Here is an 18,930-nt window from a genome sequence, read left to right as displayed (position 1 = left end):
TACGAAATAAGACAAAGTGCACTTTTCACTGTTGTGATCCTAAGACAGTAGATGAGGAATCCATGTTCTCTCCAGGGGAGAATTGAACCAAAAAAAGAAAAAAAAAAAAAAAAAAAAACTTAAGAAGAACCTGGTCCCAGGGAAGGGCCCTGTGCCCCATGCCCAGAGCCGCATGCTGAATGAGCTCTGTGAGTCAGCCCGGTCTCCTGAGACCGTGGAAACTTCCTGGACCAAGAAGACAGTCTCAGTCCTCATGAGGAAACTACCCTTCTTCGCAGACCAGGCCAGAGGCTGGAGTTCCACCTCCACAAGCAGTTAATTCACCATCAGGGGAGCGTGTCTCAGAAGATCAAGCAGTCCACTGCATTGTTCGGATCTCCTGCTGACCAACAGCCTCTGTCATCGAGCAGTAAAAACTTGGACCATGTGAATGTCCCCTGGTCTGCAGCCACAGAGGCCAGTGGCTTTAGTGACCGGATTTCACTCACATTGGCCCCAGGGTCAGACTCCGTGCCACACTTGCTCACCCAGACCAAAGCAATACTGCGGAGCCACATCGACTCCAAATGTTGGCAGACCCTGCAGGGCACTGTCATTGCCCATATATTCAGCTCCCGGGACTGCGGAATTCCAGGGAGCACGGAAGTATCTCAGTTCCCCTGCAATCTGGAAAACAAGCTCCTAGAGCTACAGGCACCAACTGATCCTGAGATATATCAGAAAGTTATGTGCTCCCAGGCCATGCCAGGTGCCGTCACTGAACACACTAAGACGTCCCGATCCCTGCCCAAGGGTGCCAAGGAGAAACTGGGAGCTAAGTTACAGGACAAACATCTAGCCTTCCTGTCAGGGCTGCCTCCTCTCTATGATTTGGCTCCCTCCAAGGCCACGGGCCCGCCAATCACTAGCCAATCTGCCATGGCAGGGATAATGCCTGAGCCTGTTCAACTCACACCAGAGCCTCTGACTGAGAAGATCTCCTGGGAGGAACGGTGCATAAGTCCCGGGCCAGGCCTTCAAGATGACGAGACTCGTGCAGACGGTGCATAAGACTCCCTCGCGAAAGTGCAGGAACAAAGGAGATGGTGCATCTAGAAAGTCAAAGAGATGCTGCTCTTTTAAAGGCACTCAAAACACCCATCTTGACCAAACTCAATTTCCATCTGAGAAAAAAGGTCCTAGACATACATCTGGGAATTGCCATACAGGCAAGGGAGTCCCGGAACTAACCTGGAGCGGTCTCAGAGAATTTACCCACACAGGAGGCACCTGGCACTCTAAACAACCAAGGGAAAACATGGCTCCAGAATCTCCACATCCCACCAAACAGTCCATAGGCCCCAGATCCAGAAGTAATCGGCCTTCCACAACAGCTGATTGTTGAGGTCAAGGCAGTACAGCAGAGGAAGAAACAAGCTAGTTCCACAGCAGGGCCCCACCGTTCTGTCCATCGGGTCCACAAGATCTCACACCTCAGTGAGCACACAGCAGATGCCCAGGAGCTTTGTACTCAGGTAGAAGCCAGTGTGAACATCCCCAGCCTGGAAGATGCCTGCTGCCCTGAGTCCCTAGGCTGCGGCAAGACCAAGGACTCAGCCCAAGTGCCCATACAGGTAGAGAAACATGCTGATATTTCAGAGGCGGTAAAACATACATCTTGACCAAACTAAATTTCCATCTGAGAAAAAAAGCCTTAGAGTTAAATCTGGGAATTCCCATAAAGGTAAGGGAGTCTCGGAACCAATCTGTAGCACTCTTAGAGAACTTACCCACACAGGAGGCGTTTGGGAGTCTAAATAACCAAGGTAAAACATCTCTCCAGGAATTCCCCATCCCAATAGACAGTCCACATGCCCCAGAACAAAAACTAATCTGCCTGAGAAAACAGCTAATTTTTGAGGCAAAGGAGGCACAGCAGAGGAAGAAACAAGCTAGTTGAACAGCGAGGCCCCATGGTTCTGCCCACCGGGTCTCCAAGATATCAAAACTCAGCAAGGACACCAGAGGGGCCCAGAAGCATTGTGCTCAGGGAGAAGCCAGAGTGAACATCCTCAGCCTGGAGGAGTCCTGGTACCCTGAGTCCCAAGGCTCTGGCAAGACCAAGGACTCAGCCCAAGTACCCGGACTGGCAGACAGAGAGATGCTGATATTTCAAAGGCTGTCAAAACATCCATCTTAATTCAACTAAGTTTCCATCTTAGAAAAAAGGACCTAGAGATACATCTGGGAATTCCCATAAAGGTAAGGGAGTCTCGGAACCAATCTGTAGCAGTCTTAGAGAACTTACCCACACAGGAGGCGCTCACGAGGCTAAATACCCAAGGCAAAACATCCCTCCAGGAAACCCCATCCCAAGAGACAGTCCACATGCCCCAGAACAACGACTAATCTGCCTGAGAAAACAGCTGCTTGTTGAGGTCAAGGCAGTAGAGCAGAGGAAGAAACAAGCTAGTTCCACGGCAGGGCCCCATGGTTCTGCCCACCGGGTCGCCAGGATCTCACAACTCAGCAAGGACACCACAGGTGCCCAGGAGCTTTGTGCTCGGGTAGAAGCCAGAGTGAACATCCCCAGCTGGGAAGAGGCCTGCTGCGCTGAGTCCCAAGGCCTGGGAAGACCAAGGACTCAGCCCAAGTACCCACACTGGCAGTGAAGGAAGAGTCCCCACGGAAATCGAAACCACGAGGGGACTCGAAGGAATGGAATGCAGGCTTCGGGCTGCCCTCAAACACAGAAAACAGACACCCTGCTGAAGACCAGAAGCCAGCAGGGTTATCTGTCAACAGGACACCCCGAGGTCCCTGGCAAAGGAGTCAGAGCTTTGATATTACAGCCTCCAGTCAGCAGAGTCCTAAATACGCTCCTCAGTTTAAGTTCCCAAAACTACCTCCAGGGACTCCTGGAGGGAAAGACTCTGAGAACACGGACCTGGAGAACAGTGCAATCATCTTGAATCTCGCTACACAACCAGGCAAGACTCCTGGAACTGCCCAGGCTCTTTTGCCCCAGGCTTCACAGGGCCAGTCTTTCTTGGGCCCACTAATTCAGGGTAATCTTTTGCAGAACAAAATTTTGCAGAATGACACTCCACAGGAGCAAGCGAGAGGAGACTATACTCCGAGGAGCCCGGACCTTGCAGAATTAGGCTTACGAAATAAGACAAAGTGCACTTTTCACTGTTGTGATCCTAAGACAGTAGATGAGGAATCCATGTTCTCTCCAGGGGAGAATTGAACCAAAAAAAGAAAAAAAAAAAAACTTAAGAAGAACCTGGTCCCAGGGAAGGGCCCTGTGCCCCATGCCCAGAGCCGCATGCTGAATGAGCTCTGTGAGTCAGCCCGGTCTCCTGAGACCGTGGAAACTTCCTGGACCAAGAAGACAGTCTCAGTCCTCATGAGGAAACTACCCTTCTTCGCAGACCAGGCCAGAGGCTGGAGTTCCACCTCCACAAGCAGTTAATTCACCATCAGGGGAGCGTGTCTCAGAAGATCAAGCAGTCCACTGCATTGTTCGGATCTCCTGCTGACCAACAGCCTCTGTCATCGAGCAGTAAAAACTTGGACCATGTGAATGTCCCCTGGTCTGCAGCCACAGAGGCCAGTGGCTTTAGTGACCGGATTTCACTCACATTGGCCCCAGGGTCAGACTCCGTGCCACACTTGCTCACCCAGACCAAAGCAATACTGCGGAGCCACATCGACTCCAAATGTTGGCAGACCCTGCAGGGCACTGTCATTGCCCATATATTCAGCTCCCGGGACTGCGGAATTCCAGGGAGCACGGAAGTATCTCAGTTCCCCTGCAATCTGGAAAACAAGCTCCTAGAGCTACAGGCACCAACTGATCCTGAGATATATCAGAAAGTTATGTGCTCCCAGGCCATGCCAGGTGCCGTCACTGAACACACTAAGACGTCCCGATCCCTGCCCAAGGGTGCCAAGGAGAAACTGGGAGCTAAGTTACAGGACAAACATCTAGCCTTCCTGTCAGGGCTGCCTCCTCTCTATGATTTGGCTCCCTCCAAGGCCACGGGCCCGCCAATCACTAGCCAATCTGCCATGGCAGGGATAATGCCTGAGCCTGTTCAACTCACACCAGAGCCTCTGACTGAGAAGATCTCCTGGGAGGAACGGTGCATAAGTCCCGGGCCAGGCCTTCAAGATGACGAGACTCGTGCAGACGGTGCACAAGACTCCCTCGCGAAAGTGCAGGAACAAAGGAGATGGTGCATCTAGAAAGTCAAAGAGATGCTGCTCTTTTAAAGGCACTCAAAACACCCATCTTGACCAAACTCAATTTCCATCTGAGAAAAAAGGTCCTAGACATACATCTGGGAATTGCCATACAGGCAAGGGAGTCCCGGAACTAACCTGGAGCGGTCTCAGAGAATTTACCCACACAGGAGGCACCTGGCACTCTAAACAACCAAGGGAAAACATGGCTCCAGAATCTCCACATCCCACCAAACAGTCCATAGGCCCCAGATCCAGAAGTAATCGGCCTTCCACAACAGCTGATTGTTGAGGTCAAGGCAGTACAGCAGAGGAAGAAACAAGCTAGTTCCACAGCAGGGCCCCACCGTTCTGTCCATCGGGTCCACAAGATCTCACACCTCAGTGAGCACACAGCAGATGCCCAGGAGCTTTGTACTCAGGTAGAAGCCAGTGTGAACATCCCCAGCCTGGAAGATGCCTGCTGCCCTGAGTCCCTAGGCTGCGGCAAGACCAAGGACTCAGCCCAAGTGCCCATACAGGTAGAGAAACATGCTGATATTTCAGAGGCGGTAAAACATACATCTTGACCAAACTAAATTTCCATCTGAGAAAAAAAGCCTTAGAGTTAAATCTGGGAATTCCCATAAAGGTAAGGGAGTCTCGGAACCAATCTGTAGCACTCTTAGAGAACTTACCCACACAGGAGGAGTTTGGGAGTCTAAATAACCAAGGTAAAACATCTCTCCAGGAATTCCCCATCCCAATAGACAGTCCACATGCCCCAGAACAAAAACTAATCTGCCTGAGAAAACAGCTAATTTTTGAGGCAAAGGAGGCACAGCAGAGGAAGAAACAAGCTAGTTGAACAGCGAGGCCCCATGGTTCTGCCCACCGGGTCTCCAAGATATCAAAACTCAGCAAGGACACCAGAGGGGCCCAGAAGCATTGTGCTCAGGGAGAAGCCAGAGTGAACATCCTCAGCCTGGAGGAGTCCTGGTACCCTGAGTCCCAAGGCTCTGGCAAGACCAAGGACTCAGCCCAAGTACCCGGACTGGCAGACAGAGAGATGCTGATATTTCAAAGGCTGTCAAAACATCCATCTTAATTCAACTAAGTTTCCATCTTAGAAAAAAGGACCTAGAGATACATCTGGGAATTCCCATAAAGGTAAGGGAGTCTCGGAACCAATCTGTAGCAGTCTTAGAGAACTTACCCACACAGGAGGCGCTCACGAGGCTAAATACCCAAGGCAAAACATCCCTCCAGGAAACCCCATCCCAAGAGACAGTCCACATGCCCCAGAACAACGACTAATCTGCCTGAGAAAACAGCTGCTTGTTGAGGTCAAGGCAGTAGAGCAGAGGAAGAAACAAGCTAGTTCCACGGCAGGGCCCCATGGTTCTGCCCACCGGGTCGCCAGGATCTCACAACTCAGCAAGGACACCACAGGTGCCCAGGAGCTTTGTGCTCGGGTAGAAGCCAGAGTGAACATCCCCAGCTGGGAAGAGGCCTGCTGCGCTGAGCCCCAAGGCCTGGGAAGACCAAGGACTCAGCCCAAGTACCCACACTGGCAGTGAAGGAAGAGTCCCCACGGAAATCGAAACCACGAGGGGACTCGAAGGAATGGAATGCAGGCTTCGGGCTGCCCTCAAACACAGAAAACAGACACCCTGCTGAAGACCAGAAGCCAGCAGGGTTATCTGTCAACAGGACACCCCGAGGTCCCTGGCAAAGGAGTCAGAGCTTTGATATTACAGCCTCCAGTCAGCAGAGTCCTAAATACGCTCCTCAGTTTAAGTTCCCAAAACTACCTCCAGGGACTCCTGGAGGGAAAGACTCTGAGAACACGGACCTGGAGAACAGTGCAATCATCTTGAATCTCGCTACACAACCAGGCAAGACTCCTGGAACTGCCCAGGCTCTTTTGCCCCAGGCTTCACAGGGCCAGTCTTTCTTGGGCCCACTAATTCAGGGTAATCTTTTGCAGAACAAAATTTTGCAGAATGACACTCCACAGGAGCAAGCGAGAGGAGACTATACTCCGAGGAGCCCGGACCTTGCAGAATTAGGCTTACGAAATAAGACAAAGTGCACTTTTCACTGTTGTGATCCTAAGACAGTAGATGAGGAATCCATGTTCTCTCCAGGGGAGAATTGAACCAAAAAAAGAAAAAAAAAAAAAAAAAAAAACTTAAGAAGAACCTGGTCCCAGGGAAGGGCCCTGTGCCCCATGCCCAGAGCCGCATGCTGAATGAGCTCTGTGAGTCAGCCCGGTCTCCTGAGACCGTGGAAACTTCCTGGACCAAGAAGACAGTCTCAGTCCTCATGAGGAAACTACCCTTCTTCGCAGACCAGGCCAGAGGCTGGAGTTCCACCTCCACAAGCAGTTAATTCACCATCAGGGGAGCGTGTCTCAGAAGATCAAGCAGTCCACTGCATTGTTCGGATCTCCTGCTGACCAACAGCCTCTGTCATCGAGCAGTAAAAACTTGGACCATGTGAATGTCCCCTGGTCTGCAGCCACAGAGGCCAGTGGCTTTAGTGACCGGATTTCACTCACATTGGCCCCAGGGTCAGACTCCGTGCCACACTTGCTCACCCAGACCAAAGCAATACTGCGGAGCCACATCGACTCCAAATGTTGGCAGACCCTGCAGGGCACTGTCATTGCCCATATATTCAGCTCCCGGGACTGCGGAATTCCAGGGAGCACGGAAGTATCTCAGTTCCCCTGCAATCTGGAAAACAAGCTCCTAGAGCTACAGGCACCAACTGATCCTGAGATATATCAGAAAGTTATGTGCTCCCAGGCCATGCCAGGTGCCGTCACTGAACACACTAAGACGTCCCGATCCCTGCCCAAGGGTGCCAAGGAGAAACTGGGAGCTAAGTTACAGGACAAACATCTAGCCTTCCTGTCAGGGCTGCCTCCTCTCTATGATTTGGCTCCCTCCAAGGCCACGGGCCCGCCAATCACTAGCCAATCTGCCATGGCAGGGATAATGCCTGAGCCTGTTCAACTCACACCAGAGCCTCTGACTGAGAAGATCTCCTGGGAGGAACGGTGCATAAGTCCCGGGCCAGGCCTTCAAGATGACGAGACTCGTGCAGACGGTGCACAAGACTCCCTCGCGAAAGTGCAGGAACAAAGGAGATGGTGCATCTAGAAAGTCAAAGAGATGCTGCTCTTTTAAAGGCACTCAAAACACCCATCTTGACCAAACTCAATTTCCATCTGAGAAAAAAGGTCCTAGACATACATCTGGGAATTGCCATACAGGCAAGGGAGTCCCGGAACTAACCTGGAGCGGTCTCAGAGAATTTACCCACACAGGAGGCACCTGGCACTCTAAACAACCAAGGGAAAACATGGCTCCAGAATCTCCACATCCCACCAAACAGTCCATAGGCCCCAGATCCAGAAGTAATCGGCCTTCCACAACAGCTGATTGTTGAGGTCAAGGCAGTACAGCAGAGGAAGAAACAAGCTAGTTCCACAGCAGGGCCCCACCGTTCTGTCCATCGGGTCCACAAGATCTCACACCTCAGTGAGCACACAGCAGATGCCCAGGAGCTTTGTACTCAGGTAGAAGCCAGTGTGAACATCCCCAGCCTGGAAGATGCCTGCTGCCCTGAGTCCCTAGGCTGCGGCAAGACCAAGGACTCAGCCCAAGTGCCCATACAGGTAGAGAAACATGCTGATATTTCAGAGGCGGTAAAACATACATCTTGACCAAACTAAATTTCCATCTGAGAAAAAAAGCCTTAGAGTTAAATCTGGGAATTCCCATAAAGGTAAGGGAGTCTCGGAACCAATCTGTAGCACTCTTAGAGAACTTACCCACACAGGAGGCGTTTGGGAGTCTAAATAACCAAGGTAAAACATCTCTCCAGGAATTCCCCATCCCAATAGACAGTCCACATGCCCCAGAACAAAAACTAATCTGCCTGAGAAAACAGCTAATTTTTGAGGCAAAGGAGGCACAGCAGAGGAAGAAACAAGCTAGTTGAACAGCAAGGCCCCATGGTTCTGCCCACCGGGTCTCCAAGATATCAAAACTCAGCAAGGACACCAGAGGGGCCCAGAAGCATTGTGCTCAGGGAGAAGCCAGAGTGAACATCCTCAGCCTGGAGGAGTCCTGGTACCCTGAGTCCCAAGGCTCTGGCAAGACCAAGGACTCAGCCCACGTACCCGGACTGGCAGACAGAGAGATGCTGATATTTCAAAGGCTGTCAAAACATCCATCTTAATTCAACTAAGTTTCCATCTTAGAAAAAAGGACCTAGAGATACATCTGGGAATTCCCATAAAGGTAAGGGAGTCTCGGAACCAATCTGTAGCAGTCTTAGAGAACTTACCCACACAGGAGGCGCTCACGAGGCTAAATACCCAAGGCAAAACATCCCTCCAGGAAACCCCATCCCAAGAGACAGTCCACATGCCCCAGAACAACGACTAATCTGCCTGAGAAAACAGCTGCTTGTTGAGGTCAAGGCAGTAGAGCAGAGGAAGAAACAAGCTAGTTCCACGGCAGGGCCCCATGGTTCTGCCCACCGGGTCGCCAGGATCTCACAACTCAGCAAGGACACCACAGGTGCCCAGGAGCTTTGTGCTCGGGTAGAAGCCAGAGTGAACATCCCCAGCTGGGAAGAGGCCTGCTGCGCTGAGTCCCAAGGCCTGGGAAGACCAAGGACTCAGCCCAAGTACCCACACTGGCAGTGAAGGAAGAGTCCCCACGGAAATCGAAACCACGAGGGGACTCGAAGGAATGGAATGCAGGCTTCGGGCTGCCCTCAAACACAGAAAACAGACACCCTGCTGAAGACCAGAAGCCAGCAGGGTTATCTGTCAACAGGACACCCCGAGGTCCCTGGCAAAGGAGTCAGAGCTTTGATATTACAGCCTCCAGTCAGCAGAGTCCTAAATACGCTCCTCAGTTTAAGTTCCCAAAACTACCTCCAGGGACTCCTGGAGGGAAAGACTCTGAGAACACGGACCTGGAGAACAGTGCAATCATCTTGAATCTCGCTACACAACCAGGCAAGACTCCTGGAACTGCCCAGGCTCTTTTGCCCCAGGCTTCACAGGGCCAGTCTTTCTTGGGCCCACTAATTCAGGGTAATCTTTTGCAGAACAAAATTTTGCAGAATGACACTCCACAGGAGCAAGCGAGAGGAGACTATACTCCGAGGAGCCCGGACCTTGCAGAATTAGGCTTACGAAATAAGACAAAGTGCACTTTTCACTGTTGTGATCCTAAGACAGTAGATGAGGAATCCATGTTCTCTCCAGGGGAGAATTGAACCAAAAAAAGAAAAAAAAAAAAAAAAAAAAACTTAAGAAGAACCTGGTCCCAGGGAAGGGCCCTGTGCCCCATGCCCAGAGCCGCATGCTGAATGAGCTCTGTGAGTCAGCCCGGTCTCCTGAGACCGTGGAAACTTCCTGGACCAAGAAGACAGTCTCAGTCCTCATGAGGAAACTACCCTTCTTCGCAGACCAGGCCAGAGGCTGGAGTTCCACCTCCACAAGCAGTTAATTCACCATCAGGGGAGCGTGTCTCAGAAGATCAAGCAGTCCACTGCATTGTTCGGATCTCCTGCTGACCAACAGCCTCTGTCATCGAGCAGTAAAAACTTGGACCATGTGAATGTCCCCTGGTCTGCAGCCACAGAGGCCAGTGGCTTTAGTGACCGGATTTCACTCACATTGGCCCCAGGGTCAGACTCCGTGCCACACTTGCTCACCCAGACCAAAGCAATACTGCGGAGCCACATCGACTCCAAATGTTGGCAGACCCTGCAGGGCACTGTCATTGCCCATATATTCAGCTCCCGGGACTGCGGAATTCCAGGGAGCACGGAAGTATCTCAGTTCCCCTGCAATCTGGAAAACAAGCTCCTAGAGCTACAGGCACCAACTGATCCTGAGATATATCAGAAAGTTATGTGCTCCCAGGCCATGCCAGGTGCCGTCACTGAACACACTAAGACGTCCCGATCCCTGCCCAAGGGTGCCAAGGAGAAACTGGGAGCTAAGTTACAGGACAAACATCTAGCCTTCCTGTCAGGGCTGCCTCCTCTCTATGATTTGGCTCCCTCCAAGGCCACGGGCCCGCCAATCACTAGCCAATCTGCCATGGCAGGGATAATGCCTGAGCCTGTTCAACTCACACCAGAGCCTCTGACTGAGAAGATCTCCTGGGAGGAACGGTGCATAAGTCCCGGGCCAGGCCTTCAAGATGACGAGACTCGTGCAGACGGTGCACAAGACTCCCTCGCGAAAGTGCAGGAACAAAGGAGATGGTGCATCTAGAAAGTCAAAGAGATGCTGCTCTTTTAAAGGCACTCAAAACACCCATCTTGACCAAACTCAATTTCCATCTGAGAAAAAAGGTCCTAGACATACATCTGGGAATTGCCATACAGGCAAGGGAGTCCCGGAACTAACCTGGAGCGGTCTCAGAGAATTTACCCACACAGGAGGCACCTGGCACTCTAAACAACCAAGGGAAAACATGGCTCCAGAATCTCCACATCCCACCAAACAGTCCATAGGCCCCAGATCCAGAAGTAATCGGCCTTCCACAACAGCTGATTGTTGAGGTCAAGGCAGTACAGCAGAGGAAGAAACAAGCTAGTTCCACAGCAGGGCCCCACCGTTCTGTCCATCGGGTCCACAAGATCTCACACCTCAGTGAGCACACAGCAGATGCCCAGGAGCTTTGTACTCAGGTAGAAGCCAGTGTGAACATCCCCAGCCTGGAAGATGCCTGCTGCCCTGAGTCCCTAGGCTGCGGCAAGACCAAGGACTCAGCCCAAGTGCCCATACAGGTAGAGAAACATGCTGATATTTCAGAGGCGGTAAAACATACATCTTGACCAAACTAAATTTCCATCTGAGAAAAAAAGCCTTAGAGTTAAATCTGGGAATTCCCATAAAGGTAAGGGAGTCTCGGAACCAATCTGTAGCACTCTTAGAGAACTTACCCACACAGGAGGCGTTTGGGAGTCTAAATAACCAAGGTAAAACATCTCTCCAGGAATTCCCCATCCCAATAGACAGTCCACATGCCCCAGAACAAAAACTAATCTGCCTGAGAAAACAGCTAATTTTTGAGGCAAAGGAGGCACAGCAGAGGAAGAAACAAGCTAGTTGAACAGCAAGGCCCCATGGTTCTGCCCACCGGGTCTCCAAGATATCAAAACTCAGCAAGGACACCAGAGGGGCCCAGAAGCATTGTGCTCAGGGAGAAGCCAGAGTGAACATCCTCAGCCTGGAGGAGTCCTGGTACCCTGAGTCCCAAGGCTCTGGCAAGACCAAGGACTCAGCCCACGTACCCGGACTGGCAGACAGAGAGATGCTGATATTTCAAAGGCTGTCAAAACATCCATCTTAATTCAACTAAGTTTCCATCTTAGAAAAAAGGACCTAGAGATACATCTGGGAATTCCCATAAAGGTAAGGGAGTCTCGGAACCAATCTGTAGCAGTCTTAGAGAACTTACCCACACAGGAGGCGCTCACGAGGCTAAATACCCAAGGCAAAACATCCCTCCAGGAAACCCCATCCCAAGAGACAGTCCACATGCCCCAGAACAACGACTAATCTGCCTGAGAAAACAGCTGCTTGTTGAGGTCAAGGCAGTAGAGCAGAGGAAGAAACAAGCTAGTTCCACGGCAGGGCCCCATGGTTCTGCCCACCGGGTCGCCAGGATCTCACAACTCAGCAAGGACACCACAGGTGCCCAGGAGCTTTGTGCTCGGGTAGAAGCCAGAGTGAACATCCCCAGCTGGGAAGAGGCCTGCTGCGCTGAGCCCCAAGGCCTGGGAAGACCAAGGACTCAGCCCAAGTACCCACACTGGCAGTGAAGGAAGAGTCCCCACGGAAATCGAAACCACGAGGGGACTCGAAGGAATGGAATGCAGGCTTCGGGCTGCCCTCAAACACAGAAAACAGACACCCTGCTGAAGACCAGAAGCCAGCAGGGTTATCTGTCAACAGGACACCCCGAGGTCCCTGGCAAAGGAGTCAGAGCTTTGATATTACAGCCTCCAGTCAGCAGAGTCCTAAATACGCTCCTCAGTTTAAGTTCCCAAAACTACCTCCAGGGACTCCTGGAGGGAAAGACTCTGAGAACACGGACCTGGAGAACAGTGCAATCATCTTGAATCTCGCTACACAACCAGGCAAGACTCCTGGAACTGCCCAGGCTCTTTTGCCCCAGGCTTCACAGGGCCAGTCTTTCTTGGGCCCACTAATTCAGGGTAATCTTTTGCAGAACAAAATTTTGCAGAATGACACTCCACAGGAGCAAGCGAGAGGAGACTATACTCCGAGGAGCCCGGACCTTGCAGAATTAGGCTTACGAAATAAGACAAAGTGCACTTTTCACTGTTGTGATCCTAAGACAGTAGATGAGGAATCCATGTTCTCTCCAGGGGAGAATTGAACCAAAAAAAGAAAAAAAAAAAAAAAAAAAAACTTAAGAAGAACCTGGTCCCAGGGAAGGGCCCTGTGCCCCATGCCCAGAGCCGCATGCTGAATGAGCTCTGTGAGTCAGCCCGGTCTCCTGAGACCGTGGAAACTTCCTGGACCAAGAAGACAGTCTCAGTCCTCATGAGGAAACTACCCTTCTTCGCAGACCAGGCCAGAGGCTGGAGTTCCACCTCCACAAGCAGTTAATTCACCATCAGGGGAGCGTGTCTCAGAAGATCAAGCAGTCCACTGCATTGTTCGGATCTCCTGCTGACCAACAGCCTCTGTCATCGAGCAGTAAAAACTTGGACCATGTGAATGTCCCCTGGTCTGCAGCCACAGAGGCCAGTGGCTTTAGTGACCGGATTTCACTCACATTGGCCCCAGGGTCAGACTCCGTGCCACACTTGCTCACCCAGACCAAAGCAATACTGCGGAGCCACATCGACTCCAAATGTTGGCAGACCCTGCAGGGCACTGTCATTGCCCATATATTCAGCTCCCGGGACTGCGGAATTCCAGGGAGCACGGAAGTATCTCAGTTCCCCTGCAATCTGGAAAACAAGCTCCTAGAGCTACAGGCACCAACTGATCCTGAGATATATCAGAAAGTTATGTGCTCCCAGGCCATGCCAGGTGCCGTCACTGAACACACTAAGACGTCCCGATCCCTGCCCAAGGGTGCCAAGGAGAAACTGGGAGCTAAGTTACAGGACAAACATCTAGCCTTCCTGTCAGGGCTGCCTCCTCTCTATGATTTGGCTCCCTCCAAGGCCACGGGCCCGCCAATCACTAGCCAATCTGCCATGGCAGGGATAATGCCTGAGCCTGTTCAACTCACACCAGAGCCTCTGACTGAGAAGATCTCCTGGGAGGAACGGTGCATAAGTCCCGGGCCAGGCCTTCAAGATGACGAGACTCGTGCAGACGGTGCACAAGACTCCCTCGCGAAAGTGCAGGAACAAAGGAGATGGTGCATCTAGAAAGTCAAAGAGATGCTGCTCTTTTAAAGGCACTCAAAACACCCATCTTGACCAAACTCAATTTCCATCTGAGAAAAAAGGTCCTAGACATACATCTGGGAATTGCCATACAGGCAAGGGAGTCCCGGAACTAACCTGGAGCGGTCTCAGAGAATTTACCCACACAGGAGGCACCTGGCACTCTAAACAACCAAGGGAAAACATGGCTCCAGAATCTCCACATCCCACCAAACAGTCCATAGGCCCCAGATCCAGAAGTAATCGGCCTTCCACAACAGCTGATTGTTGAGGTCAAGGCAGTACAGCAGAGGAAGAAACAAGCTAGTTCCACAGCAGGGCCCCACCGTTCTGTCCATCGGGTCCACAAGATCTCACACCTCAGTGAGCACACAGCAGATGCCCAGGAGCTTTGTACTCAGGTAGAAGCCAGTGTGAACATCCCCAGCCTGGAAGATGCCTGCTGCCCTGAGTCCCTAGGCTGCGGCAAGACCAAGGACTCAGCCCAAGTGCCCATACAGGTAGAGAAACATGCTGATATTTCAGAGGCGGTAAAACATACATCTTGACCAAACTAAATTTCCATCTGAGAAAAAAAGCCTTAGAGTTAAATCTGGGAATTCCCATAAAGGTAAGGGAGTCTCGGAACCAATCTGTAGCACTCTTAGAGAACTTACCCACACAGGAGGCGTTTGGGAGTCTAAATAACCAAGGTAAAACATCTCTCCAGGAATTCCCCATCCCAATAGACAGTCCACATGCCCCAGAACAAAAACTAATCTGCCTGAGAAAACAGCTAATTTTTGAGGCAAAGGAGGCACAGCAGAGGAAGAAACAAGCTAGTTGAACAGCAAGGCCCCATGGTTCTGCCCACCGGGTCTCCAAGATATCAAAACTCAGCAAGGACACCAGAGGGGCCCAGAAGCATTGTGCTCAGGGAGAAGCCAGAGTGAACATCCTCAGCCTGGAGGAGTCCTGGTACCCTGAGTCCCAAGGCTCTGGCAAGACCAAGGACTCAGCCCACGTACCCGGACTGGCAGACAGAGAGATGCTGATATTTCAAAGGCTGTCAAAACATCCATCTTAATTCAACTAAGTTTCCATCTTAGAAAAAAGGACCTAGAGATACATCTGGGAATTCCCATAAAGGTAAGGGAGTCTCGGAACCAATCTGTAGCAGTCTTAGAGAACTTACCCACACAGGAGGCGCTCACGAGTCTAAATACCCAAGGCAAAACATCCCTCCAGGAAACCCCATCCCAAGAGACAGTCCACATGCCCCAGAACAACGACTAATCTGCCTGAGAAAACAGCTGCTTGTTGAGGTCAAGGCAGTAGAGCAGAGGAAGAAACAAGCTAGTTCCACGGCAGGGCCCCATGGTTCTGCCCACCGGGTCGCCAGGATCTCACAACTCAGCAAGGACACCACAGGTGCCCAGGAGCTTTGTGCTCGGGTAGAAGCCAGAGTGAACATCCCCAGCTGGGAAGAGGCCTGCTGCGCTGAGCCCCAAGGCCTGGGAAGACCAAGGACTCAGCCCAAGTACCCACACTGGCAGTGAAGGAAGAGTCCCCACGGAAATCGAAACCACGAGGGGACTCGAAGGAATGGAATGCAGGCTTCGGGCTGCCCTCAAACACAGAAAACAGACACCCTGCTGAAGACCAGAAGCCAGCAGGGTTATCTGTCAACAGGACACCCCGAGGTCCCTGGCAAAGGAGTCAGAGCTTTGATATTACAGCCTCCAGTCAGCAGAGTCCTAAATACGCTCCTCAGTTTAAGTTCCCAAAACTACCTCCAGGGACTCCTGGAGGGAAAGACTCTGAGAACACGGACCTGGAGAACAGTGCAATCATCTTGAATCTCGCTACACAACCAGGCAAGACTCCTGGAACTGCCCAGGCTCTTTTGCCCCAGGCTTCACAGGGCCAGTCTTTCTTGGGCCCACTAATTCAGGGTAATCTTTTGCAGAACAAAATTTTGCAGAATGACACTCCACAGGAGCAAGCGAGAGGAGACTATACTCCGAGGAGCCCGGACCTTGCAGAATTAGGCTTACGAAATAAGACAAAGTGCACTTTTCACTGTTGTGATCCTAAGACAGTAGATGAGGAATCCATGTTCTCTCCAGGGGAGAATTGAACCAAAAAAAGAAAAAAAAAAAAAAAAAAAAACTTAAGAAGAACCTGGTCCCAGGGAAGGGCCCTGTGCCCCATGCCCAGAGCCGCATGCTGAATGAGCTCTGTGAGTCAGCCCGGTCTCCTGAGACCGTGGAAACTTCCTGGACCAAGAAGACAGTCTCAGTCCTCATGAGGAAACTACCCTTCTTCGCAGACCAGGCCAGAGGCTGGAGTTCCACCTCCACAAGCAGTTAATTCACCATCAGGGGAGCGTGTCTCAGAAGATCAAGCGGTCCACTGCATTGTTCGGATCTCCTGCTGACCAACAGCCTCTGTCATCGAGCAGTAAAAACTTGGACCATGTGAATGTCCCCTGGTCTGCAGCCACAGAGGCCAGTGGCTTTAGTGACCGGATTTCACTCACATTGGCCCCAGGGTCAGACTCCGTGCCACACTTGCTCACCCAGACCAAAGCAATACTGCGGAGCCACATCGACTCCAAATGTTGGCAGACCCTGCAGGGCACTGTCATTGCCCATATATTCAGCTCCCGGGACTGCGGAATTCCAGGGAGCACGGAAGTATCTCAGTTCCCCTGCAATCTGGAAAACAAGCTCCTAGAGCTACAGGCACCAACTGATCCTGAGATATATCAGAAAGTTATGTGCTCCCAGGCCATGCCAGGTGCCGTCACTGAACACACTAAGACGTCCCGATCCCTGCCCAAGGGTGCCAAGGAGAAACTGGGAGCTAAGTTACAGGACAAACATCTAGCCTTCCTGTCAGGGCTGCCTCCTCTCTATGATTTGGCTCCCTCCAAGGCCACGGGCCCGCCAATCACTAGCCAATCTGCCATGGCAGGGATAATGCCTGAGCCTGTTCAACTCACACCAGAGCCTCTGACTGAGAAGATCTCCTGGGAGGAACGGTGCATAAGTCCCGGGCCAGGCCTTCAAGATGACGAGACTCGTGCAGACGGTGCACAAGACTCCCTCGCGAAAGTGCAGGAACAAAGGAGATGGTGCATCTAGAAAGTCAAAGAGATGCTGCTCTTTTAAAGGCACTCAAAACACCCATCTTGACCAAACTCAATTTCCATCTGAGAAAAAAGGTCCTAGACATACATCTGGGAATTGCCATACAGGCAAGGGAGTCCCGGAACTAACCTGGAGCGGTCTCAGAGAATTTACCCACACAGGAGGCACCTGGCACTCTAAACAACCAAGGGAAAACATGGCTCCAGAATCTCCACATCCCACCAAACAGTCCATAGGCCCCAGATCCAGAAGTAATCGGCCTTCCACAACAGCTGATTGTTGAGGTCAAGGCAGTACAGCAGAGGAAGAAACAAGCTAGTTCCACAGCAGGGCCCCACCGTTCTGTCCATCGGGTCCACAAGATCTCACACCTCAGTGAGCACACAGCAGATGCCCAGGAGCTTTGTACTCAGGTAGAAGCCAGTGTGAACATCCCCAGCCTGGAAGATGCCTGCTGCCCTGAGTCCCTAGGCTGCGGCAAGACCAAGGACTCAGCCCAAGTGCCCATACAGGTAGAGAAACATGCTGATATTTCAGAGGCGGTAAAACATACATCTTGACCAAACTAAATTTCCATCTGAGAAAAAAAGCCTTAGAGTTAAATCTGGGAATTCCCATAAAGGTAAGGGAGTCTCGGAACCAATCTGTAGCACTCTTAGAGAACTTACCCACACAGGAGGCGTTTGGGAGTCTAAATAACCAAGGTAAAACATCTCTCCAGGAATTCCCCATCCCAATAGACAGTCCACATGCCCCAGAACAAAAACTAATCTGCCTGAGAAAACAGCTAATTTTTGAGGCAAAGGAGGCACAGCAGAGGAAGAAACAAGCTAGTTGAACAGCGAGGCCCCATGGTTCTGCCCACCGGGTCTCCAAGATATCAAAACTCAGCAAGGACACCAGAGGGGCCCAGAAGCATTGTGCTCAGGGAGAAGCCAGAGTGAACATCCTCAGCCTGGAGGAGTCCTGGTACCCTGAGTCCCAAGGCTCTGGCAAGACCAAGGACTCAGCCCAAGTACCCGGACTGGCAGACAGAGAGATGCTGATATTTCAAAGGCTGTCAAAACATCCATCTTAATTCAACTAAGTTTCCATCTTAGAAAAAAGGACCTAGAGATACATCTGGGAATTCCCATAAAGGTAAGGGAGTCTCGGAACCAATCTGTAGCAGTCTTAGAGAACTTACCCACACAGGAGGCGCTCACGAGGCTAAATACCCAAGGCAAAACATCCCTCCAGGAAACCCCATCCCAAGAGACAGTCCACATGCCCCAGAACAACGACTAATCTGCCTGAGAAAACAGCTGCTTGTTGAGGTCAAGGCAGTAGAGCAGAGGAAGAAACAAGCTAGTTCCACGGCAGGGCCCCATGGTTCTGCCCACCGGGTCGCCAGGATCTCACAACTCAGCAAGGACACCACAGGTGCCCAGGAGCTTTGTGCTCGGGTAGAAGCCAGAGTGAACATCCCCAGCTGGGAAGAGGCCTGCTGCGCTGAGCCCCAAGGCCTGGGAAGACCAAGGACTCAGCCCAAGTACCCACACTGGCAGTGAAGGAAGAGTCCCCACGGAAATCGAAACCACGAGGGGACTCGAAGGAATGGAATGCAGGCTTCGGGCTGCCCTCAAACACAGAAAACAGACACCCTGCTGAAGACCAGAAGCCAGCAGGGTTATCTGTCAACAGGACACCCCGAGGTCCCTGGCAAAGGAGTCAGAGCTTTGATATTACAGCCTCCAGTCAGCAGAGTCCTAAATACGCTCCTCAGTTTAAGTTCCCAAAACTACCTCCAGGGACTCCTGGAGGGAAAGACTCTGAGAACATGGACCTGGAGAACAGTGCAATCATCTTGAATCTCGCTACACAACCAGGCAAGACTCCTGGAACTGCCCAGGCTCTTTTGCCCCAGGCTTCACAGGGCCAGTCTTTCTTGGGCCCACTAATTCAGGGTAATCTTTTGCAGAACAAAATTTTGCAGAATGACACTCCACAGGAGCAAGCGAGAGGAGACTATACTCCGAGGAGCCCGGACCTTGCAGAATTAGGCTTACGAAATAAGACAAAGTGCACTTTTCACTGTTGTGATCCTAAGACAGTAGATGAGGAATCC

Source organism: Elephas maximus, chromosome 14 (genome assembly GCF_024166365.1).
Source record: "Elephas maximus indicus isolate mEleMax1 chromosome 14, mEleMax1 primary haplotype, whole genome shotgun sequence".
Taxonomy (NCBI): domain Eukaryota; kingdom Metazoa; phylum Chordata; class Mammalia; order Proboscidea; family Elephantidae; genus Elephas; species Elephas maximus.
This window is presented reverse-complemented; position numbering follows the sequence as displayed.